The sequence below is a fragment of the Cynocephalus volans genome, chromosome 9 (assembly GCF_027409185.1).
Source record: "Cynocephalus volans isolate mCynVol1 chromosome 9, mCynVol1.pri, whole genome shotgun sequence".
NCBI classification, from domain to species: Eukaryota; Metazoa; Chordata; class Mammalia; order Dermoptera; family Cynocephalidae; genus Cynocephalus; species Cynocephalus volans.
This window is the reverse complement of record NC_084468.1, coordinates 92,631,932-92,653,481: the sequence shown is the minus strand read 5'-3', so window position 1 is coordinate 92,653,481 and position 21,550 is coordinate 92,631,932. Positions and strand designations below refer to the sequence as shown.

The 21,550-nt window shown below is 34.9% G+C and overlaps 1 protein-coding gene across 1 annotated transcript in view; it reads left to right on the top strand.

Annotated features, from left to right (window-relative positions):
* The window catches only part of TBCK (TBC1 domain containing kinase), a 226,077-nt gene that overhangs the window by 11,927 nt on the left and 192,600 nt on the right, over positions 1–21,550 (top strand). The gene's annotated exons all lie outside the window — the stretch shown is intronic.

Here is a 21,550-nt window from a genome sequence, read left to right as displayed (position 1 = left end):
CCTCAAAAGGATGTATGTGAAAGTTTGAAATCTTCCTAGTACTAAGCATTTTAGTAGCTGAAATGAAGTTATTTTCCTGAAAGGAGCACATGGTAACTTCTCACAGGATGCTGGTATTCCAAGGGAAACAATAAACTTTGTTAAGTAAAGGCCATGTAGGGAGAAATAATAATCATGGCTTGGGTAGAATTTAATGATACAGTTTTGGGGTTTTTAAAAAATTTCTATTGAATCATAATTGATTATACATATTTGTGGGGTACAGAGTTGACTATCAGTATCTGTATATAACATGTGAGGATCGAATCAGGATAGCTGGCATATTCATCATTACAAAATATATTCATTCTTTGTGTCCATTAACCAGTTTCTAACCCCCTTACCCTCCACCTCCTTAATGATACACTTTAAATTCAATTATTTCAATGACTCAATAAATTTACTTTCTATCTCTAGGCAGGAAGAATATGTGGTCTAAACTTTTATTACAAATATACTATTAAATAAGCTTCTTCGTAGATTTTCTGAAATTATCTTAAAATCATCAAAAAATCATTCTTAATGTGTAAAGAAAATTGTATTAAATTGACAAAAAATGCTTGTCATAAGTCTTTATAGGATTGTGATCATCCATTCCAGTTTAAAATATATTCTTACTATCGTTAGTTAATTTGTTTTTATCACCACAATATTCTAGATGAAAATAAATCTTTCTCAAGAAGGAAAAATGTGTATCTTACTAAATGGTAGTAATTTGATCAGAGCAAAACAAATAAATTGAATAAAGCACTTTCCATGCTACTTTAAGTGATTTGGTTTTAGGTGGTCTGTAGAATGAAAAATGCTGATACTGTATATACCATAGCGTTATTTGTTGCATAAGAAAAATCTAATCTGACCATAAGTAATAAAAGTGACTCTACTATATATTTAGAAATAGCTTAATCTTATTTAGTGAATATGGTTTTATAACTATAATTGTTATAATGCCATCAATCTTTGATTTTTCAAAATAACATTATTCTTTACTTAGTAGTTCAGATTTATACTTTACAGTCACTGCTGCTAAAAACAGTCTCTGTGAAAGTGAGTTGATGTGAAAATTACATACCAATTGTAGGGCTGGCCTGTTAGCTTGGTTGATTAGAGCACAGTGTTGTAAGACCAAGGTCAGGGGTTTGGATCCCCTTACTGATCAGCCGCCAAAACTGGAAAACAAAACAACAACAACAACAAAAGCAATTGTAGCCATATCTTTATCTAAGAAAAAAGTATTTTAACTGAACCTGGATTAAAGATTATAATGCAATCTGTCTGATAAAAAGCCACTAACTATCTAGGCAGCCTTGGACAAGTTTCTTAGTCATTTTCCTTATCTGTAATACATGGAGCTTTACTTGATCTAGGGATCATTCTAGAGCAAGTTATTTTCAATATATTATTTAATATGCATTACATCTGATAATAATCTGTTAATCAATTGCCTTTGTAAGTATATATTGTCATGTTTTCTTATACTATAATGTTAACCTGCTATTGCTCTTTAAGTAGTAGATTTCTGGACAGAAAAACCCATGGAAAATAGAAGTGTAAAATTTCAGTGCTATAACTTAAAAGGCATACTATTTCTTCTTGTTATAGAAACATCTATTTTATAATCCAGCAATTCTGCTCCTAGGCACAGGACCTCCTTAAATTCCTCCTTAAATTACCTCCTAGTTACCTCATTTACCTTACTCTAGTCCTAGCCCTGCCTAGGTATTTAAAAAAGAGAACCGAAAAATACATGTCTACCAGAATATTTGCACAGCAGTGTTCCCAGAAATATTATTCATATTAGCTCCAAACTAGGAAGAACTCAAATGTCCTTCAGAATAGAAAAACGAATCATGGTATGTTAATTAACAATAAAAAAGAGTGAACTTTTGTTACACACACACGGATGAACCTTAAAAATATAATTCTGAGTCAAAGAAGCCAGACACAAAAGATCATATTCTTCCATTTATGTGAAGTTCCAGAAAATCAATACTTATCTATGGTGATAGAAAAACATTGCTTGACTCTGGTGGCAGGAGTGGGTAATGCAAGAACTGATTCAGTATGACCTTGAGGGAGCTTTTTGAGGTGATGGAAATTTTTTGTATCTTGATCATGGTATTACTTACATAGTACATGCTTTTATCAAAACTCACTGAAATGTACACTAAAGATATATGCATTTCACCCGTGTAAATTGTACCTCAATTCTAAAAAAAACCTGTTATTTATTTTGCTTGATTTCTGAATCCCTCATATGGAAACAATATTGTTAATGACGATGCTTGATCCAGTGTCTTGCTTCTTTCTATTTCTTGGTTTTTAGAAGAAATAGTATGAATTAGTTATTGCATAACTAATTACCTCAACATTTAGTTGCTTAAAGCAACAATAAACATTATCTCATATAATTTCTCTGGGTTAGGAATTCAGGAATGGCTTAGCTGAATGATTTTAGCTCAGGGTCTCATGAGATTGCAGTCAAGATAGCTGGGGCTATAGTCATCTGAAAGCTTGATTGGGCATGGGTGATCTGTTCACTTATAAGAGGTAGAAATTGTTGACAAGAGGCTTTAGTTCTTCCCTATGTTAACTCCCTTTCCACAGACCTCTTGACTATTCTCATAACACGATGGTTGGCTTCTTTCAGAGTGAACAATCTAAAAAAAAAAAGCAAAGTGGAAGCCGCAGTGCCTTTTGTGACTTACCTTTAAAAACCACATGCTGTCATTTCTGCAATATCCTATTGTTTATACAGGTCAGCCATTAACTCTATTCAGTGTGGGAAAGGACTACTCAAGAATGTGAATTTCTGGAGTCAGGGGTCACTGGGTGTCATCTTAGAGGCTGGCTACCACAGAGGTCTTAAATATCATATAAGTACTTTTAAAAAAAAAGGAGTGAAATGCTAAAACAACATTAATTCTAACTGAAAAATAACTGAAGTTCTTAAAATTATTCAATACTCATTTAGGGTATTTGGGGCAGATGAAGGGAAGGAGTTTACATTATGGAGAGAGAGTAGAGTATTCAGGGAATATCCAGAAGTACCAGAGGTAGAATAGGGTCTTCATGAACATAGCTATGCTATGTCAGAATTGGTCTACATCCTGAAAATTAATATTATCCATGATCTTGTGCTCCCAGCAGTTCCAGAGGACTCCATAAGCCAGAAGTAGAGTAGTCCTCTGGTCATCAGGATGATAGTAACTGTAGAATGTTCCTTCTGATCTCTACTTTTCCCTCTCTGCCCATATATGTCCTATCTTTAATTACTAAAAGAACTGAGGCAAAAGAAAGAAGTCGGTAACTCAGAAGACAAATTTCCATTTTCATCATTTTACCTCAACTCCATTCTTTTTTTTGTCTTTACTTTTTTTAAAATTTCAATTGTACTATATAAGGATATTATTGATAGTGCTTTGCCAATAAGACTATATCCATTAGCTCATAAAAACTTTTATCTTTTGTGCTTGTCATCTTTATCCTTGTTTTAGTGATGATAAATCTCATAACAGTGAATGTCAGTAGTTTCTACAGTGTAAAGAAGCCACCTTTCTTCAGTGTCTTTGTGTTTGTCTTCATGAGGATAAAATACTATGAGGGTACTTTAAACATTTGTGCAAAAATAGAATTAAAAGATAATATGAATCTTTCCATGAACTTTTTGAGGTGCCCTCATATATATGGAAGCACACTCTTTGAGGTTGTATATGAAGATGAATAGGATTAAATGAAAAAACCATATGGTCTTTCATGCCATTTGCATTATATAATAGTCTTTTTCATTTATTTTAAATAGAACATGTGGTAGTGATTGCAGGTCTTTGTAATTTTTTAAAGTGAGATATATTTAAACATTTGTGTAAATAAAATACTAGTTTTTAATCATTCTGGTAATAGGCTAAAATTCAATATTTTCTATGTATATATTAGAATAATACTTCCTGTCTTTGAGTAAAAATGATTCTGTCGGTTTTAGTTCCAAGCTGTTATCTGATCCATCCATCTAAATTAGTTTTGTTGAGAACTAGTTGACTTTTCTACATATTTGAATTACATTAGTCTCTAGTAACAGAGCAGGTTGCATATGCAGAGTTGATGTGCTGCACTTTTAATTAATTCTGTAACCTGTTTATGGAAAGTGAGAAGATGTTCTTAAGGCTTATAAATTAGTTCTTTCCTCTACTGCCAAAAGTAAGCACCCTGCACCTGCAAGAAAAGCTGATGCAAAGTAAACAGGAAATCTTTTCAGATGGGGTTGCAGTTTTTGACACCCTTGATTTTTACTTGTCCATCTGTCTATAACTGTTGCAAAACTGTAAGCTGCCAATAGTCTGGTAATTATTTTCAGTTGATTTTCTAAACATAAGCATCATTCAAGACACATATTTTTATTTATATTTTGAAGAAAATTTTAAATCTTTGGTAAAATTGGTGGGACGGGAGTAGGGGAATGAAAACTAGAAACTTAGAGGAATCTTGCATCAATTTACTGACTAACTTTTTTTCATGACATTTAATATTAAACTATGCAATATTGTACTAAAACATCATAGTGGTAATCCGTGTTACTCATATATTATAACATAATACTATCTTGAAGTTTCATATTCCAATAGAAAGTCAAACATTCTCTCTCCTTATAGTTTAATGACCATAAAATCCTTTTGAGAACTCATGTTATCCAAACAGAAAATAAGAAGTTTGTGCTATGACATGGAGGTGTTATCAAGTTAGTTTTTAATAGAGTAATGTTATTTGTGCAGATAGTTTGTGAACTTGGTTTAAAGGAGAAAAGTATTCAACATTTTCTTTAGAGTCCACTAAGGCTTGAATATAAGGAATTAACTTTGGGAGAGAACTGCTGTCTTTCCAGTGGCTTTTATATATTACCTGTGCCAGAGTTCACTCTTGGCAACACTTCTCTCCAGTTTCAGTTAAATGATCAAAATTATTTTTTGGAAACATACAGGCATGAAATTAAATTTACCTCCTGTAGTCAGTGGTTTTCAAGAAAAAAGTACAGCATTTGGAAGATTTGTTTGAAGTCATCTCATATTTGCTGCCTGTGAATCTACTTAATTGCAATCCTAAAGCCAAATTCAAGAGACAGAAAAGTGGAGAAATTTAGATCTCATTTCCTCTCTGAAATATTTTCCAGAGACTATTAAAAAAAGGATACACCTTTATCATTCCTATTAAAGCAAGCATGAGGAAATGGTTTGCTTTTTAAGTCTAGGTGCTATGTGGAAAGTATTTCCCTCTTGTGTTCGTAATATTCAGAGCATGTACTTTTGCTTAGTCTGTGAATGTTGACCAGCAAATGTAGCTCCTAGACAGATACTCAGCAGAGTTTTGGCACTTGCAGTAGAGTTTCTACATTGTCCTTAAATTTGAAAGTAAGGGGGATGGGGTGGGCAGTGCAGACATGTTTCTTTAATAAAGTGTAGTTTGTCACATATTTTTAGGGTTATGGTTTTGAAAATTTACCAGAATACCATCATTGCAGAGGTTAACACAGAGACTTTGATGGGAAGCAGACATAGTCTGCCACTATTTACTAGCCTGATGGAAAACATGATCTGACTTACTTGGATGAGTAAGTTTTATTTGCCCCTCTTAAAACATTACCTACTCACTGAACAATATACTCCAAAGAATTTGGACGCATTCTGGAATGTGGTCAGAGTTGGATAATGAGCCACAGTTCATAGTCATCAGAAATAGGTAGTAGACATTCTTTAGAATATAAGCTGATGGTGGAAGTTGAGGCCTTCTACATTTTCTTACCTTCAAGTTCCCCAGTTTCAAACTACATTAGAATTATGACAGTATATTCATGTAAATTAGAGATTTATATAGTTGATGTATATTTTTCTTTCTGTTTCATCTATTCTGTTTAAAGAAGATTGAAAATAATACCAAAAGGTGCTCTTCACTCAGGCTTGGAGTGTCGCAGCAATCTTTTGCTTTCTGCCCCTCTTGTACCCTATTTCCTATTAGTTGTCAAGTATAGTTAATAAAACTTTGATGAAATTTCTCACATCTCTGCTGTCCTCTACATTCTTTAGTTTAAGCCTTCATTAACAAACAGCTTGACTATTGCATTGCAACATTCTCCTAACTGGTATTCCTGACTTCAGTCTTTCCATGCTCTACTCACTCTTACTTTCTCTGCAATATTAATATTCTTAAGATCAGTGCATTCCCTACTCAAAAACATTTGGTGACTTGTTATAACATCAAGGTCAAAGATTCAGATCCCTGTACCAGCCAGCCACCAAAACAAAACAAAACAAACAAAACAAAAAACATTTGGTAGTTCTTCAGTTTTTTTCCTGAATAAAATGAATTTTATAAGCATAGATTCTGACTTCAGTCTGACTCTCTAAATTATTTCCAAATAGTATCTAAACTGTACAAGTAGTTTTTATTATTTCCAATATATAGTTGAGAAGATTGAGTGCCAGAGAATTGAAATATACCATGAAGACTTAGCTGTGACTTTTTGCCCAAGTGCTATCTCTGATCTTTAGAACAATGAATAGCACGTCTTCAGGTAATATACTTCCCTTTGTGTTCCTTTGTACCCTTCCTCTAAGCCAGAGCAAAAGTGGTATCTTCCTCCTCCAAGTTCCTTTTACATTGTATCTCTCTAATAGTAAGGTACCTTTGTCCTAGTTTATAATTGTTTGCCTGCAATTATAGAAGAAAGGAATGGTTTATCTTCCTTAATTAAGCTTTTTGACACTCATACTGTAATTTATTCATTTTTCTGTCTCCTAAAGTTGTTAGCATAAAAATTTGTGTATAGTACATGTGTTAGCAAATGCCCTATTGAATGAATTAATACTATTTTTACTTTAGTCATGCAGTTTGAATTATATTTCTCTATTATCTTTTAATCATGTGCCATAATTTTATTTCCCAAACAAATGAGTTTTGGTTAAAGTATGATGCAAGTATGATCTTGGTAATTTGTTTATAATTTTCCTAGAAAAAAAATGTTTTAAATAAAATATATTCATGGTGTGAGGAAACAAATTGTTGATTTCCTTTCTCATGGCTCTGGGGAAGAATCCACTTCTAAGTTCATCCAGGTTGTTGGCAGAATTCAGTTCCTTGCAATTGTAGGACTGAGGTCTCTTTTTCCTTGATTACTGTCAACCGTGGGCTACTCTTAGCTCCTAGAGGTCATCTGTATTCATTGCCATGTGACCCTTTCCATTTCCAAAGCCAGCAATGGAGAATCTCCCTCATATCATACATCTCACTCATGCGAATCTCTCTTCTTCTGTCTCTGACCCCCAGACCTAGATTTCCAGGACTCATGTGAGAAGATCAGGCCCACCCAGATAATCCCCCTTTCTTAAAGTCATCTGTGCTATATAACGTAACCCAATCATGGTAGTAAAATCCACCATATTCATAGTCTTAGAGATTATGCAAGGTTTATACATCAGGGAGCAAGAATCTTGGAAGCCATCTTAGAATTGTGCCAACGACAGTTTTGTTAGTAAAAATTTGGGAAAATTTTTTAGGCTTTCAATGAGTGTGATAATTGGTGTTCTCTTTTGTATGAGGATACTTCAAAAAGTTCATGGAAAGAGTCATATCTTTTAATTTTATTTTTCCATGAACTTTATGAAGTACCTTCATATTAGTAAGTCATTGTGGATGAGATGGTGGGAACTGTGGTGTGCTGGGGTCCCCAAGACCACTCCCAACATCGATGATTCACTAAAAGTGTTCACAGGACTCTTAAGTCTTTATACTCATGGTTACACTGTATTACAGCAAAAGTGTACAAAGCAAAAATCAGCAAAGGGAAAAGGCATATGGAAGACACCAGATACCAGATTTCTAGAGTCTTCTCCCAGGGGAGTTGTAAAAGATGTGCTTAGCTCCTCCAGCAACTAATTGTGACTACAGGTGCAAAGTGTTATCTATCAGAGAAGCCCACCTGAGCCTAGGTGTCAAGGGTTTTTACACAGGGTTTGGTCACATAGGCACATAGTACCTGTGTGACTGACTACAGTTACTGAAATTCCAGACCCTCAGAAAGAAAGCAGGTATTCAATAAAAATCACATCATTTGCACAAACTATCTGCACAAGCTAGTACAGAGTGTGGTTCAAGGCCTCAAATGGGCAAAACACTCCTAAGTTAGGACTTCCAAGAGCACAGTTCCCAGGAACTCGTCAAATACCAGTCAGGAAAACAGGCATTTCTTGGAAATGTGTAATGTGTGAGGATTGTTAAGATTCCTTCTTTGAGGAGGTATTAAATAGATTTTATAGCTTTGTATTAGTTTTCTGTTGCTGCTGTGACATATTACCACAAATTTAGCAGCTTAAAACAACACGAATGTATTATGTCGTATTTCTGTAAGTCAGAAGTCCATCAAGCTTGCCTGCTTTCTCTGCTTCAGGTCTAATAAAGCTGAAATCAATTTTTTCTTATTTTAAAGTTAAAATAAGAATAGTCTGACTGACTTTTCTGCTTTGCTCTTCTATATTTAAGGTTTCATATGATTACATTAGGCCCACCAGGATTATTCAGGGTATTCTCCCAATTTTAAGGTTAGCTTATTAACAACCCTAATTCCATGTGCAAAGTCCTTTCACAGCAGTACCTAGACTAGTGATTGATTGAATAACCAGGTGACAGGAATCTTGGGTAGACAGCTTTAGATTTCTGTCTACCACATTCTTTATACAGAGAAGTACTGAAGTCTTCTTCACTTAAATCTAAATTTCAGGTTATTAATTATACTTCAATTTCTAAAGAGAGATGAAATGATAACAATGTTAATCACTTCAACAATTACAAGCATGTTTAATGTCTATATTTATTAATGAAAGAAATTTTTCTAAGTCACTCAAGCTGCTATTATTAGGAAAATCAAAATTTAATAAAGTCTAAATTTAAACTTTATTGTGTGTATTTTCAAGAATAATAATCAAGAGTAAAGTAAACCCTGAATTTATTGAAATAAAATCCCTACTGGGGAGAGAGAACTAGTTCAGTGTCCATAGACAAAAAGAGAATGTTCAGAGAACCTGTGAATATGTTGACATAAAATGCTGACATATCTGTTATATTCCATTAGGAAAACCTTTTTTTTTTTTTTTTTTTTTTTTTTTTTAGCCAAATACCTCCTCAATTGAAATTTTTACTGAAGTATTAGATGCACTATAGTTAGAGAGTAAAAGTAAGGACTAGAGTGAGGAAAAAGAGGAGACTGGGTTTGGCATGGGTAATATATGTAACAGAGATTATTAACTTATTTGAGTCCAGGAATGTGATTTAAATGAATGAAGTGTACTGAGCTAGAACTGGGTTAAACTCAAAAGTATGTACCACATTTAAAAGGCAGCTAATACTCAGCTCCTGTCTGTTGTTGCCAGGTGAGAATGTGGCCTGGTGTTAGGATATCTTTCAAATTTTTAAAAGAACTCAGAATCTGGATTTTTATGTGAAATTTTTAAGTTTCTAAACTTTGTGGAGCAACTAAAAAGTTTTAAAACACTATGAGCCAAAAAAAAAAAAAAAGGAAAATGTTGAATTTGGCCAATGGGCAGCCAATTTGCAATTATTTGATATAAGAAGTTATCAGTGAAGGAAGATAGTGTGTCTTTTCTGCTTTGCTTTAAATGGCTGGAGTCATCATGGGAAGGAATGAGAAGTACTGGGTGTTTTACTTTTAAGAATCATTCACATATTTAACACATTGGAAAGAGAAGTAAAATATCTATATTTCCTAATTTTACCAGTGAGGTGAGAAATTATGTATCTTGGAAACTCTAATTTTTTTTTTTAATAGAATGATCTGAGAATGAAATGCACCCTCTGTTGGAAATTATTTTCACCTATGAAAACTCTCTGTTAAAAAAATCATCTGTGTATAGCCTCAGTGGTCAACTGTCACAGTGTTTATTCATTTACTCCTTGCTTTGCCTCCCATGAAACCAGTTCCTTCGGTAAGTGAGAAAACTTCAGTAAACTAACTCATAAAATTTGTGTTTTGGAGTTGCACTGATTTCAAGGAAACACTTTGAATTTTATTTTGTGGTATTGTCTATATCCATAAAAGACAAAAATGAGAAGAAATAGTAGTGAAATTAATCAGTATAATTTTCTATTGGGAAATCTTTGGAGAGCAGAAACTACTGAATTATAGGTGTCAGTGTAAAAGGACAGCAATTAAATAAGCACTTGGAGTTAGGCTATGAGAGGCTCAGAGGTTTTTGTTTGTTTTTTTGTTATTTTGTTTTCTTTTGTCTTTGTCTTTTTTGCTTTTTACCTATACTTTTGTTATTTTGTTTTTTTAATTATTGCAGTAGGGATTACAATATACATTCTTAGTTTGTTATAGTCTTCCATGAGTTAACATTATGCCAGTTCACATACAATGTGGGAACCTCATAACAGTATACTTCTATTTACCCTCCTTCCATCTTTTGGGTATTGTTGTTATACATTTTACATTTTATATTTACTTTTACATATATTATAAATCTCATCATACATTGTTATTGTTTTTTGCTTTAAGCAATTTCTTTAAAGACTTTGAGAAATGAGAATTTTTTTTTTTTTTTTTTTTTTGCATTTAACCATGTATTTATCATTTCCTGAGCTCTTTATTCCTGTGTTTTGATCCAGTTTCCATCTGGTATTTTCCTTCCACTTGAAAAACTTCCTTTAAATTTTTTTCAGTGCAAATCAAATGTTGACAAATTCTCACAGATTTTGCTCATCTGAAAATGTCTTTATATCACCTTAATATATTTTTCTTGGCTAGCATTTTCAAAATAAAAAATTCAAACATAGAAAAGTTGAAAGAATCATACAATATAACTAGATTATGTATTAACATTTTGCTAACTTTTGTTTTACCACATATCTGTTCATCTCTCTATCTACTTATTAACGCTTCTTATTATTTTGATGCATTTTTAGGTAAGTTGCAGATGTGAGTATACTTCATTCCTAAATATTTCAGCATGTACATCATTAACTAGAATCCAGTATATGTTTATGTTTTGGTTTTAGGTAAAATTTACATTCAGTGAAGTAGAAAAACTTTTTAAGTGTACGTTTGATGAGTTTTGACAAATGTATATACCTGCCTGTGTAACCCAAATGCGTATTATGACTAGGTCACTACCATCACCTTACAAATTTTCCTCCTGTCTCTTCCCAGTAAATCTCTTCCCTTCCACACCCCCAACTCTCAGAGGCAACCACTTTTCTGATTTTTTAAATCTTAGGTTAGTTTTGCTTATTATAGCACTTTACGTAATTGGGGTCATATGGTGTATACTCTGTGTAAGACTTCTTTCACTCAGTATAATGTTTCTGAAAGTTATCCATGTGGTTTCATGTTTTATAGCTCATTCCTTTTTATTGCTGAGGTGTATTCCATTTTATAAATATACCACACTTTGTTTAGCAATTTTCTGTTGATAAATTACTACACTGTTTTCTGGTTTTTGGCTGTTATGACTACAGCTGCTGTGTATGTTCCTGAAAGTCTTTTTGTGGCCATCTGTTTTCATTTTTCTTAAGTAAATAGTAGAAGTAGGATTGATGGATTATAGGGTATGTATATGATTAATATTGTTAAAAACCACCAGACCTTTTACGTTCCCACCAACAATCTACAATAGTTTTAGTTCTTCCACATCCTTGCCAGCAGTTGATGCTTTCAGTCCTTTAATTTTAGCCATATGTAATGGGTGTAAAGTTGTACTACATTGCATATTTAATTTGCATTTTCATGATGTTTTAAAGATGGTAAGCATTTTTTATATGCTTATGGACGTTTATATCATGACACGAACTCGTTCACTTTTTTGCTCTTTTTAAGTGGGTTGTTTGCCTTTTTATTATTGATTTGTAAGCATTCTTTGTATATTCTCTATATTCTCCATGCATATTCTTTATTAGATATTTTTTGCAAATGCTTTCTGTCTGGCTTGCCTATTCATTTTTTAAGGTGTATCTTTTTCTTTATCAAATTTTTTTATTCTCTCAATTGACCTCTAAAGGATGAATACAGTTTTAGAAAGTAAGAGTTTTTAGATACGAAGTTAATTATATAATTTTAACAAATATTTATTGAACATATGTTGTATTCACACTACATGAAACACAAAGATGAGTAGAGCTCTAAACAAATGTATTATCTAGTAATGTTGATAAGGCTGGTATAAAATACCCACAATGCAAAACATAATATGATAAATGCAATAAGAGAAATAGATTGTTGTAGGTATTGAGAGAAGGAAACAGATATTTTAAGAAAATGATCATATTATTAACTAAAATAGAGTGAAGTTAGTGGAAAAAGATGCTTGGGGAATAGGAGGGAGATTGTGAATTTGTTTTTATTAAAAATGGAATAGCAAGAGTGGGGAGGAGAGTGCAAGAATGAGAATTGAATTAACAGGAGCAAGCAAGCTAAAGATGAGAACACCATTAGAGCCCTTTCTAAAAGGTTGACCTCTGATTTGACAACCTGAAGCAGAGGTTTTTAGCACATGGTTCATGAAGATGAATCCTTAAGGTTCTTCTTGATGAGCTGAAGTTATTATTTATGATGAAGTCAAATGTATCAAATTTTTCTTTTATTTTTACTGCTTTTTGTGTCCTGTTTGAGAAACTCCCAGGACATGAAGATATTCCTATATATTTTCTTCTAGAAGTGTTGTAGTTATAGATTTTATGCTGGATCTATGAGCCTTCTCAATTTAAAATTTGCATATGGTGTTCAGATTAGTTTTTGCAATATGCATATCCAGTTGTTCCAGCTCTGTTTGTTTTAAAGACTTTCCTTTTTCCATTGGATTGCTGGTTCTTTTATTAAAAATTAAATAATCATTTAAGTATAGATCTATTTTGGGGCTTTCTATTTTGTTTCATTCATCTCTTTTTCTATTTTTATGCCAGCACCACACCATCTTGATTACTACAGCTTTATAGTAAAACTTGAAGTCAGTAAGTATAATTTTTCCAGTCTTGTTCTTCTGTTTCGAAATTGCTTTAGCTATTGTTGGCTCTTTGCATTTTCATATAAATTTTATAATGAGCTTCTCAGTTTCAAAAAAAGGTCTGTCGGTATTCTGATTGGGGTTGCAGTGCTTCTATGGATCAATTAAGGAAGAACTGACATCTTACCAATATGGAGACTTCCAATAGCTTAACATGTTGTTTCTCTCCAAATTCTTAAGTCTTTAATTTCTCTCAGCAATATTCTGTAGTTTACAATGTAGAGTTCTTGCTTTTCTTTTGCTAAATTTATTCGTATCTTATTTTGATGTGATTATAGGTAAAATTGTGTTTTAGCTTTATTTTGTAATTGTTTTCTGCTAGCATATAAAAAATATAAAATTGACATATAATGCATGTCATAAATTTACCCTTTTGAAGTATAAAACTCAGTGACTTTTTAATATCTTCACAAGGTTTTACAACATCACCACTATCTACTTTCAGAACCTTTTTTTACCTCAGAAAGAATTAGCAGTTCCTTCCCTTCTTCTCTCCCTCACCACACTAATCTATGAAAACTACTAATCTACTGTCTGTCTCTATGAATTTGCATACTCAGGAACTTTTAAAATAAATGAAATTATACAATATGCAACTTTTTGTTTCTTTCATTTAGAATAATGCTTCAAGGTTTATCCATGTTACAGCATGTATCAGTACTTCATTTCTTTTTACTGACAACTAATATTCTACTGTATGTATATACCAAAGTTTGTTTATCCTTTTACATATCTGTTGGGCATTTGGATTGTTTCTACCTTTTGGCTATTATGAATAATGCTGCTATGAACATTCTTATACGAAGTATTTGATTGAATACCTGTTTTCAGTTCTTTTGGATATATATGCAGGAGTAGAATTTCTGGGTCAAATGGTAATTCTGTGTTTACCTTTTTGTCAAACTGTTTTCCAAAGTCGTTGCTTTGCCTCCCATGGATTTGTCACCGCTTTTCTCCTGGGTGACGGAGCCGCCAAAGATTACTCAAAGCCCATCTCTTCTGAGCAGTGAGAAGCCCTGAAAGGGGGTTAATCTCCCAGAACCCTCAAGATAGAGGCATTCCTCTCATTTGGAAAATTAACCATGAATTGGGGTTCTCTTCCCGCATTTATTCTCCAGACCAGGAAGTTACAGGAAGAGAACATAGGTGGGGTTTTTTCTGAGTACAGTTTAAAAAGTTTAACAATAGAAGCTGGTAACTTTCAGTAAGAGAGGCAAGGTGACCTTCCATAATTCATTTTGCAAAAAAAGCTTGATTTTAGCAAATATTCTCTTCTTACAGCAATTTCCCAGTATCTTTACATATCAGTCAGTAACCTGTCTGTCTTTGAGCCAGCAACCTTGCTGTGTTACAATTCTTTGTCTTACAACAGAGACTATATAGCCTGGGGAAAATTTCTTGTCCTTTGCAAGGTCAATATTTGAAACTGCAAGGCTTTGGAAAACCAGGCCCTGTGAAGTACATGTTTTATGCATACTTCACACAAAGTGACTGTACCATTTACATTCTCACCAGTAATCCACAAGGGATTTCATTTACACCACATCCTCACCCACATTTGTTATTCTCCTTCTTTTGGTTACAGCCTTCCTAGTATATATGAAGTGAATGGCATTGCAATTTTTATGTGCATTTTCCTAATGTGATATAATAAAGAAAGTATTGGTCTTTGTCACAAGTTCCTGGCACAGAGCTTCAAAAACCTTTGGAATTTCCTGAGTGATAGGAACTTTCAGCTCTACCCTTCCATCTCCGGGGTGGGAAGGGGAGCTGGTGATGGAATTCAGTCACTTGGCCAATGGTTTAATCAATCATATCTATATAGTGGAACTTTAATAAAACCTCTGAACAATGGTGCTCAAAGAGCTTCTGGGTTGGTGCCTGGAGGCTGGTGTGCCCAGCTTCTATGGGGAGAGGACATAGAGTTGAGAAGTATTCCTTCTTCCTCCATATTCTAGAGGAATGGTCTGCTGTGCCACCAAACTATGGAAGGATTTGCCTACTAGGCAGTGAGATGGCCAGATGGTCTCCTGAGCTATCAGAATACCAGTAAAGATTTTTAAAATAGGTATTTTAAATATATTTTAGGAAAAATATGGACATAATGAGTGAACAGAGGTGAATCTTAGCAGATTCACTGATTTGTAGTCCCTATAGCTTAGATATGAAACTGTTTTAGGTAGAATAAGGTATCAGGAAGCACAAAATTGGGGACGCAATAATTTCCATCTAGTGGTCATCTGAGATGAGATAGTTGTAAAACTAATATAGCCAATGTTTTTGAGGATAATAAACCACTTCTTTGTGTTTTAATCAAAGACATTTTGACTGAATTGAAGGTGACCTTGTCTCTGCATGGATATGGGCTGCAGCCATAATTGCTGGCAGAGTCAGAACTTCTCTCAGAGAGCAAAGTTGGATCTATCAATTGCTTGAACAGGTACTTGATTTGAGCCCCAGTGGAGAGCAAAATAAAACATGGGATAAATTATCTTTGTTTGAAAACAGAATTGAGAGTGGGAATTTTCAGATGTCCTCCTCTCTAATGGGATGAGCTAAAGATGTCCCTTGTAAAATTTTGAAATGTAAATGTTTGCTCAATGAACTTGTCAAACAAAATAGCAAAATTACCCCCCAGATTTGTAAATGGGTTAACTTATTGAAAAGTACTTTTTAACTTTATTTGTCTGGATGTCTCTGTGCTCTCCAAAAACTTTTAGTTTTGGCATAATTAAAGGTTAGAAGTTCTTCCAAACAAAAATTGGCCAAAGTTTTTGGAAGCTATTTCTAGGTGGAAAGTCATGTCATCAGTTTGTAAAAGGACTTGTCTGCAATGTCAGGAGGCATACATCTAGTTCACCAGAAAGCTATTCAAGCTAAGAAGGGTAGAGCACTCCTTGGCTCTTTGTTCCTTTCAAAACAGATATTTGTCCTAACAAAGGACTATTTTTTGCTTATTGTTAATGTTATGATAATATTTCTTTAAAGGCTTTTTGAAGAATGTTAAAATACCTTGAAGTAATGCTTATATAATGCAACTATGGATTTGTACATGATTACTGTCTATGGTGTCAAAAGCAGAAGACATGAAAAAATTATACCAAAAGACCTATCTGACTGACTTTAATAGAAACTAATCGAGACAATGGTGATATGTGTTATGGTAGTTATACCTATAACTTTCCCTTTCCTCTTGCAATATGTTTGCTTTAGAAAGCTATGTCTATAATTAATTGGCAATTTTTTTATGAGTACTCTCTCTACATTTTTTACTAGGATGTACTGCACATTCAGTTATATATTGAGGGAGTGACATGTAGGAAGTTAAATAAGTTAAAGACCTTAGCAGTAACTTTAAGAACTTTGGGACATTCTTTAGTTGGGGCATTTTAAAATTTAAAACATTTAAACATATCATTCATAAACAGAAAGAATAGATAAAAGGAAGGGATGTAATATTTATCAGACACATTATATATTCCAGTTACTTTGCTAAATGCTTCTCATAGATAACTTTAAAGTTATCTATCCTAGTTAGCGAGTGATCTGAGGTTTACAGAATAACAAATGTTTTCTAATTGTCAGTAGCCATGACCACAATGTGACATGAACAAGGAACTATGCCTTTAATAGGCATCTTCTCACTGTGGCCTTTTGTTGAGCAACAATACTCCAGAATCTGCCTTTGTGATAGGTGTTCAAAAAATACAAAGTTAGGACTGGGCACAGACTTCATGAATACGACCCCAAAAGCACGGGCAACCAAAGGAAAAATAAACAAATGGGATTATATCAAACTAAAAAGCTTCTGCACAGCAAAAGAAACAATTAAAAGAGTTAAAAGACAACCAACAGAGTGGGAGAAAATATTTGCAAAATATACATCTGACAAAGGATTAATATCCAGAATATATAAGGAACTCAAACAACTTGACAAGAAGAAAACAAGCAACCCAATTAAAAAATGGGCAAAAGAGCTAAGTAGGCATTTCTCTAAGGAAGATATCCAAATGGCCAACAGACATATGAAAAAATGCTCAACATCACTCAGCATCCGGGAAATGCAAATCAAAACCACATTGAGATACCATCTAACCCCAGTTAGGATGGCTAAAATCCAAAAGACTATGAACGATAAATGCTGGCGAGGCTGCGGAGAAAAAGGAACTCTCATACATTGTTGGTGGGACTGCAAAATGGTGCAGCCTCTATGGAAAATGGTATGGAGGTTCCTTAAACAATTGCAAATAGATCTACCATACGACCCAGCCATCCCACTGTTGGGAATATACCCAGAGGAATGGAAATCATCAAGTCGAAGGTATACCTGTTCCCCAATGTTCATCGCAGCACTCTTTACAATAGCCAAGAGTTGGAACCAGCCCAAATGCCCATCATCAGATGAGTGGATACGGAAAATGTGGTACATCTACACAATGGAATACTACTCAGCTATAAAAACGAATGAAATACTGCCATTTGCAACAACATGGATGGACCTCGAGAGAATTATATTAAGTGAAACAAGTCAGGCACAGAAAGAGAAATACCACATGTTCTCACTTATTGGTGGGAGCTAAAAATTAATATATAAATTCACACACACACATACACACATACACACACAAACCGGGGGGGGGGGGGGAAGAAGATATAACAACCACAATTATTCGAAGTTGATACAACAAGCAAACAGAAAGGACATTGTTGGGGGGGAAGGGGGGAGGGAGAAGGGAGGGAGGTTTTGGTGATGGGGAGCATTAATCAGCTACAATGTATATCGACAAAATAAAATTAAAAAAAAAAAAAGAAAAAAAAAAAAAGAAAGAAAGAAAAGAAAAAAACAAAAAAAACAAAAAAAAAATACAAAGTTTTGAGAATATGAGCTGCCTTAAATTTCTCAGTTCAGTGAGTTTTATTATTATTTATCAGGGTATCTTGCTGACTCTGTGAGGATTTCTTTGTTTCCTGGTGAGTTTATCAAACTAGAAACCAGAGAACCCAGTCCTTTCATTTTAGCAGGCAAAGAAACAAGCATAACTGGTTTCAGTATCACCAAAATCTATTGGTATACTTATGCAGGGTGGGTTCTCTTTTAAGACATTTGCAGTGGAGAAATGAGAACTGTATATAGAACAAAAGAATATATATGGGGTTCATGAGTTCTTATTCTATCATGGCTTTTTCAACCCCCTATTCCAATTATTTATGTTAATGTGAAGTTTAAATTAGAAATGTTTCTTTATCTTAAATTGTCCAGGACCTTAAAGAGGAAGGACTGAACAAAAATAATAATGATGATAACAATTAAAAATCTAGGTTAACTAAATTCTCTCAAAAACGTACACAAGAACATATGAACATTATCCCAATGATGACTAGACATACCCAAATATGCCACATGTATCTTAGACAAAAGCTAGATCTTAATTTTCATGTTTTAATTTGCCTCCTTATTAGTTTTTGCCCATGAATTTTCATTTGTTCTCCCATAACGAGTTTTAAGACTATGAGACTCCTCAAAATCTGGGAATCTGTGTTGTTCTTTATTTCCTTGTAAAATTTAGTCTAAGTGTGTCCATAGCTTTCCTGGTAAAATTCTGTATTGTGCTTAGCTATTAAAAATATGAAGAGGAAACGTCCTTTGACATATGAACAGATAAACAAGTTACTGTTTATTCATTCAACGGAATACTACTCAAAAATAAAAGTGACTGAACTGCTGATGCAGGCAACAACATGGATAAATCTCAAAAACATCATTGTGAGTAAAGGAAGCGAAACGCAAAATAATGATGCATAATTCCATTGATTTAAAACTCTTGAAAAGACAAATATAATATATAGTGATAGAAGACAGATCGGTGGTTCCTTTAAGCCAAAGGTAGGATATGGGAATTGACTGGGAAGGGGACCAAGACAACCTTTTTGGGGTGATGGAAATGTTCTGTTTCTTGATTGTGGCAATGTTTATACAAGTGTATACATTTATCACAACTCTTTTTATCAGTACATTAAAAATGGGTGCATTTTGTTGTACGTAATTTAGATCTAAATAAAGATGATTTAAAGAAAAATAAGTAGGAATTGCTCTGTTATAATGGAGGAAAACAGGCCACTTTGATGTCTTAAATATTTTTATAACCAACTGAACTAGTTTTGTATGGCTGCTACAACAAATTACCACATATTGAGTGGTTTAAAATGATAGAAATGTATTCTGTCATAGCTAAGGAAGCCAGAAATCAGAAATCAATGTGTTGGCAGGGCTGCCTCCCTTTGGAGAATCTTGAGGAAAATTCTTCCTTGCCTTTTCTTGCTTCTGGTGGATTTTGAGGCCACTTGTATAATCTAAAATTATCTTCTCATATGCAAACACCCTTTTTCCAAATAAGGTAACAGCCACTGAATTCTACTTGCTAGCCCTGTAAACAGAGTTCATTTACTTAGGAAAAGAGATCAAGGAAAAAATTTTATTTTGTTTTGGTTTGAAGGCATTTCCATGAAACATACATAACCAGTGTGTTTTAGGGGATGAATTCATCACAGCTAAAAATCAGACAATCCAATAGATATTAGAAACTTTATCTTAAATTGTTTTCCTTTTACATTTTCTTATTATACTCATATTTGTAGAGCCAAGCATTGAGTTTTCATCTGTTTCTCCAGATTCTCTTCCACTTACAAAATCTGTGACTTAAAAATCTGTCTATTGCAGAAGATCAATAGGCCTATTAAGGGGGCTGTAGTTACAGTAGTCATAGTGATATAGTTTTTTTTTTTTTAAGTTCTCAAAAATTTTATTGTAAAACAACGACAAAATATAAGCTTATACATTAATATTTGGATTATATTGAAAACATATTAGAGCTTTAATTTGTGAACAGAAATAGCCTGCCTTTTCTTCTTTTTCTTTTCTATTTTCTTTGCATCATTAATTTAGAAAAGAATGCTTGGCACGACTTTAAGGCCTTGTTACCTTCGTCCTTCAGCATGTATGCCACCTTCCCTGCCTTGGCAGCCCTGGTAATTTCTCCAAACCCACTGCTGTGCGGCATCTCCCCCTCTGATCTGGGCTGCTCTTTTCCAACAGATTTCTCTACCTCTGCTTCTCTTCTGTTTTCATACGTTTTTCATGTTTCTTTTTCCTCTCTAGTTTCTTCTCTGCAGCTGTTTTCTCAGCAGCTGTTTCTACATCTCCAGCTTTATTTTTCTCCATGATCTCCTCCGGAGCCAGTAGCCCTGCATCGCTCACGCTCATGGGGGCTGCTTCCTCCGTGCTGATGGCTGGCAAAGTTGCCACAACTTTAATGTCGAGTGCAGGCTTCTTCTGTCTTTCTCCACAAGAGGATTTCACTTTAGAATCTTTCTTCTCACGTACATCTTCACTTTCCTCATCATCTACTAACGTTTCCTGATTTTGTTCAATGTCACTGGCTTCGAGGTCACTGTCCTCAAGTTCAATGTCTTCAGGCCCGGTGCACGATGCACTGCTTCCAACACAAGAAGCAGATGCAGCAAGTTGCTATTATGGTGATCATCCCAGAATGCTCCTCCCGCCACCTCACTAAAGCACGCCAGTAACGTGGAGGGAGGTGGGACCCCTGGTCGACAGAAAACAGCACATGAGGTTCAACCCGAACGCGACGTTTGAGGGCCCGGTGGATGCGAGTGCGCCTGGGTTGGGGTTAAATACATGCTCATGGGTCCGCGGGAATGCGGTGTGCCCGGGTCAACGCGATAGCAGCGGCTCCGGTGTGCGAGACGGCGCAGCTCTGGTTGGCTGGAAGGCAGCGGCTACCAAATCCCCTTTCTGTGTTTTTTCCTTCTCCTGTCTTTCTCCACAAGAGGACTTCACTTTAGAATCTTTCTTCTCACGTACATCTTCACTTTCCTCATCATATACTAACGTTTCCTGGTGTTGTTCGATGTCACTGTATTCGACGTCACTGCCCTCAAGTCCAATGTCTTCAATCCCGTTGTGCTGCCTCCAATAGCTGAAGCACCTGACGCAACTGCTCAGCGTCTTTGGTCGCTCTTCCTGCCACCTCACGGAGGCGCTGCAGGAGGCTGGAAGACGCAGGACCAGCTGTTGAGAACCGCTCACAATGGATAACCCAAAGGGGAGCTCTGTAGAGCGAAGAGCCCTTCCTCCGCACACGGTCCTCGATGTACGAGACCCTACATCAGCAAGTACATCAAGTTGGTGGCCATGCAGTTGCGGCAGATGAGGTCCAGTCGAGCCCTGGTCGCCGCCTGAGTCGTTGGCGCCGCACGCGTCGCGGCCCTAGGTGCCCCAGCTGATCTCACCTGCCTTGTACTTGTACTTGTGAGTGAGGAACTCGGGCAGCGCCGATAGCAGCCATGATGATGCCACCACAGCCGATGAGGCGCAGCCGGTGCCTGTGCTCCCGAAGTAGCTCACGAAAAGGATGAGCGCCTGGTTCCCAATC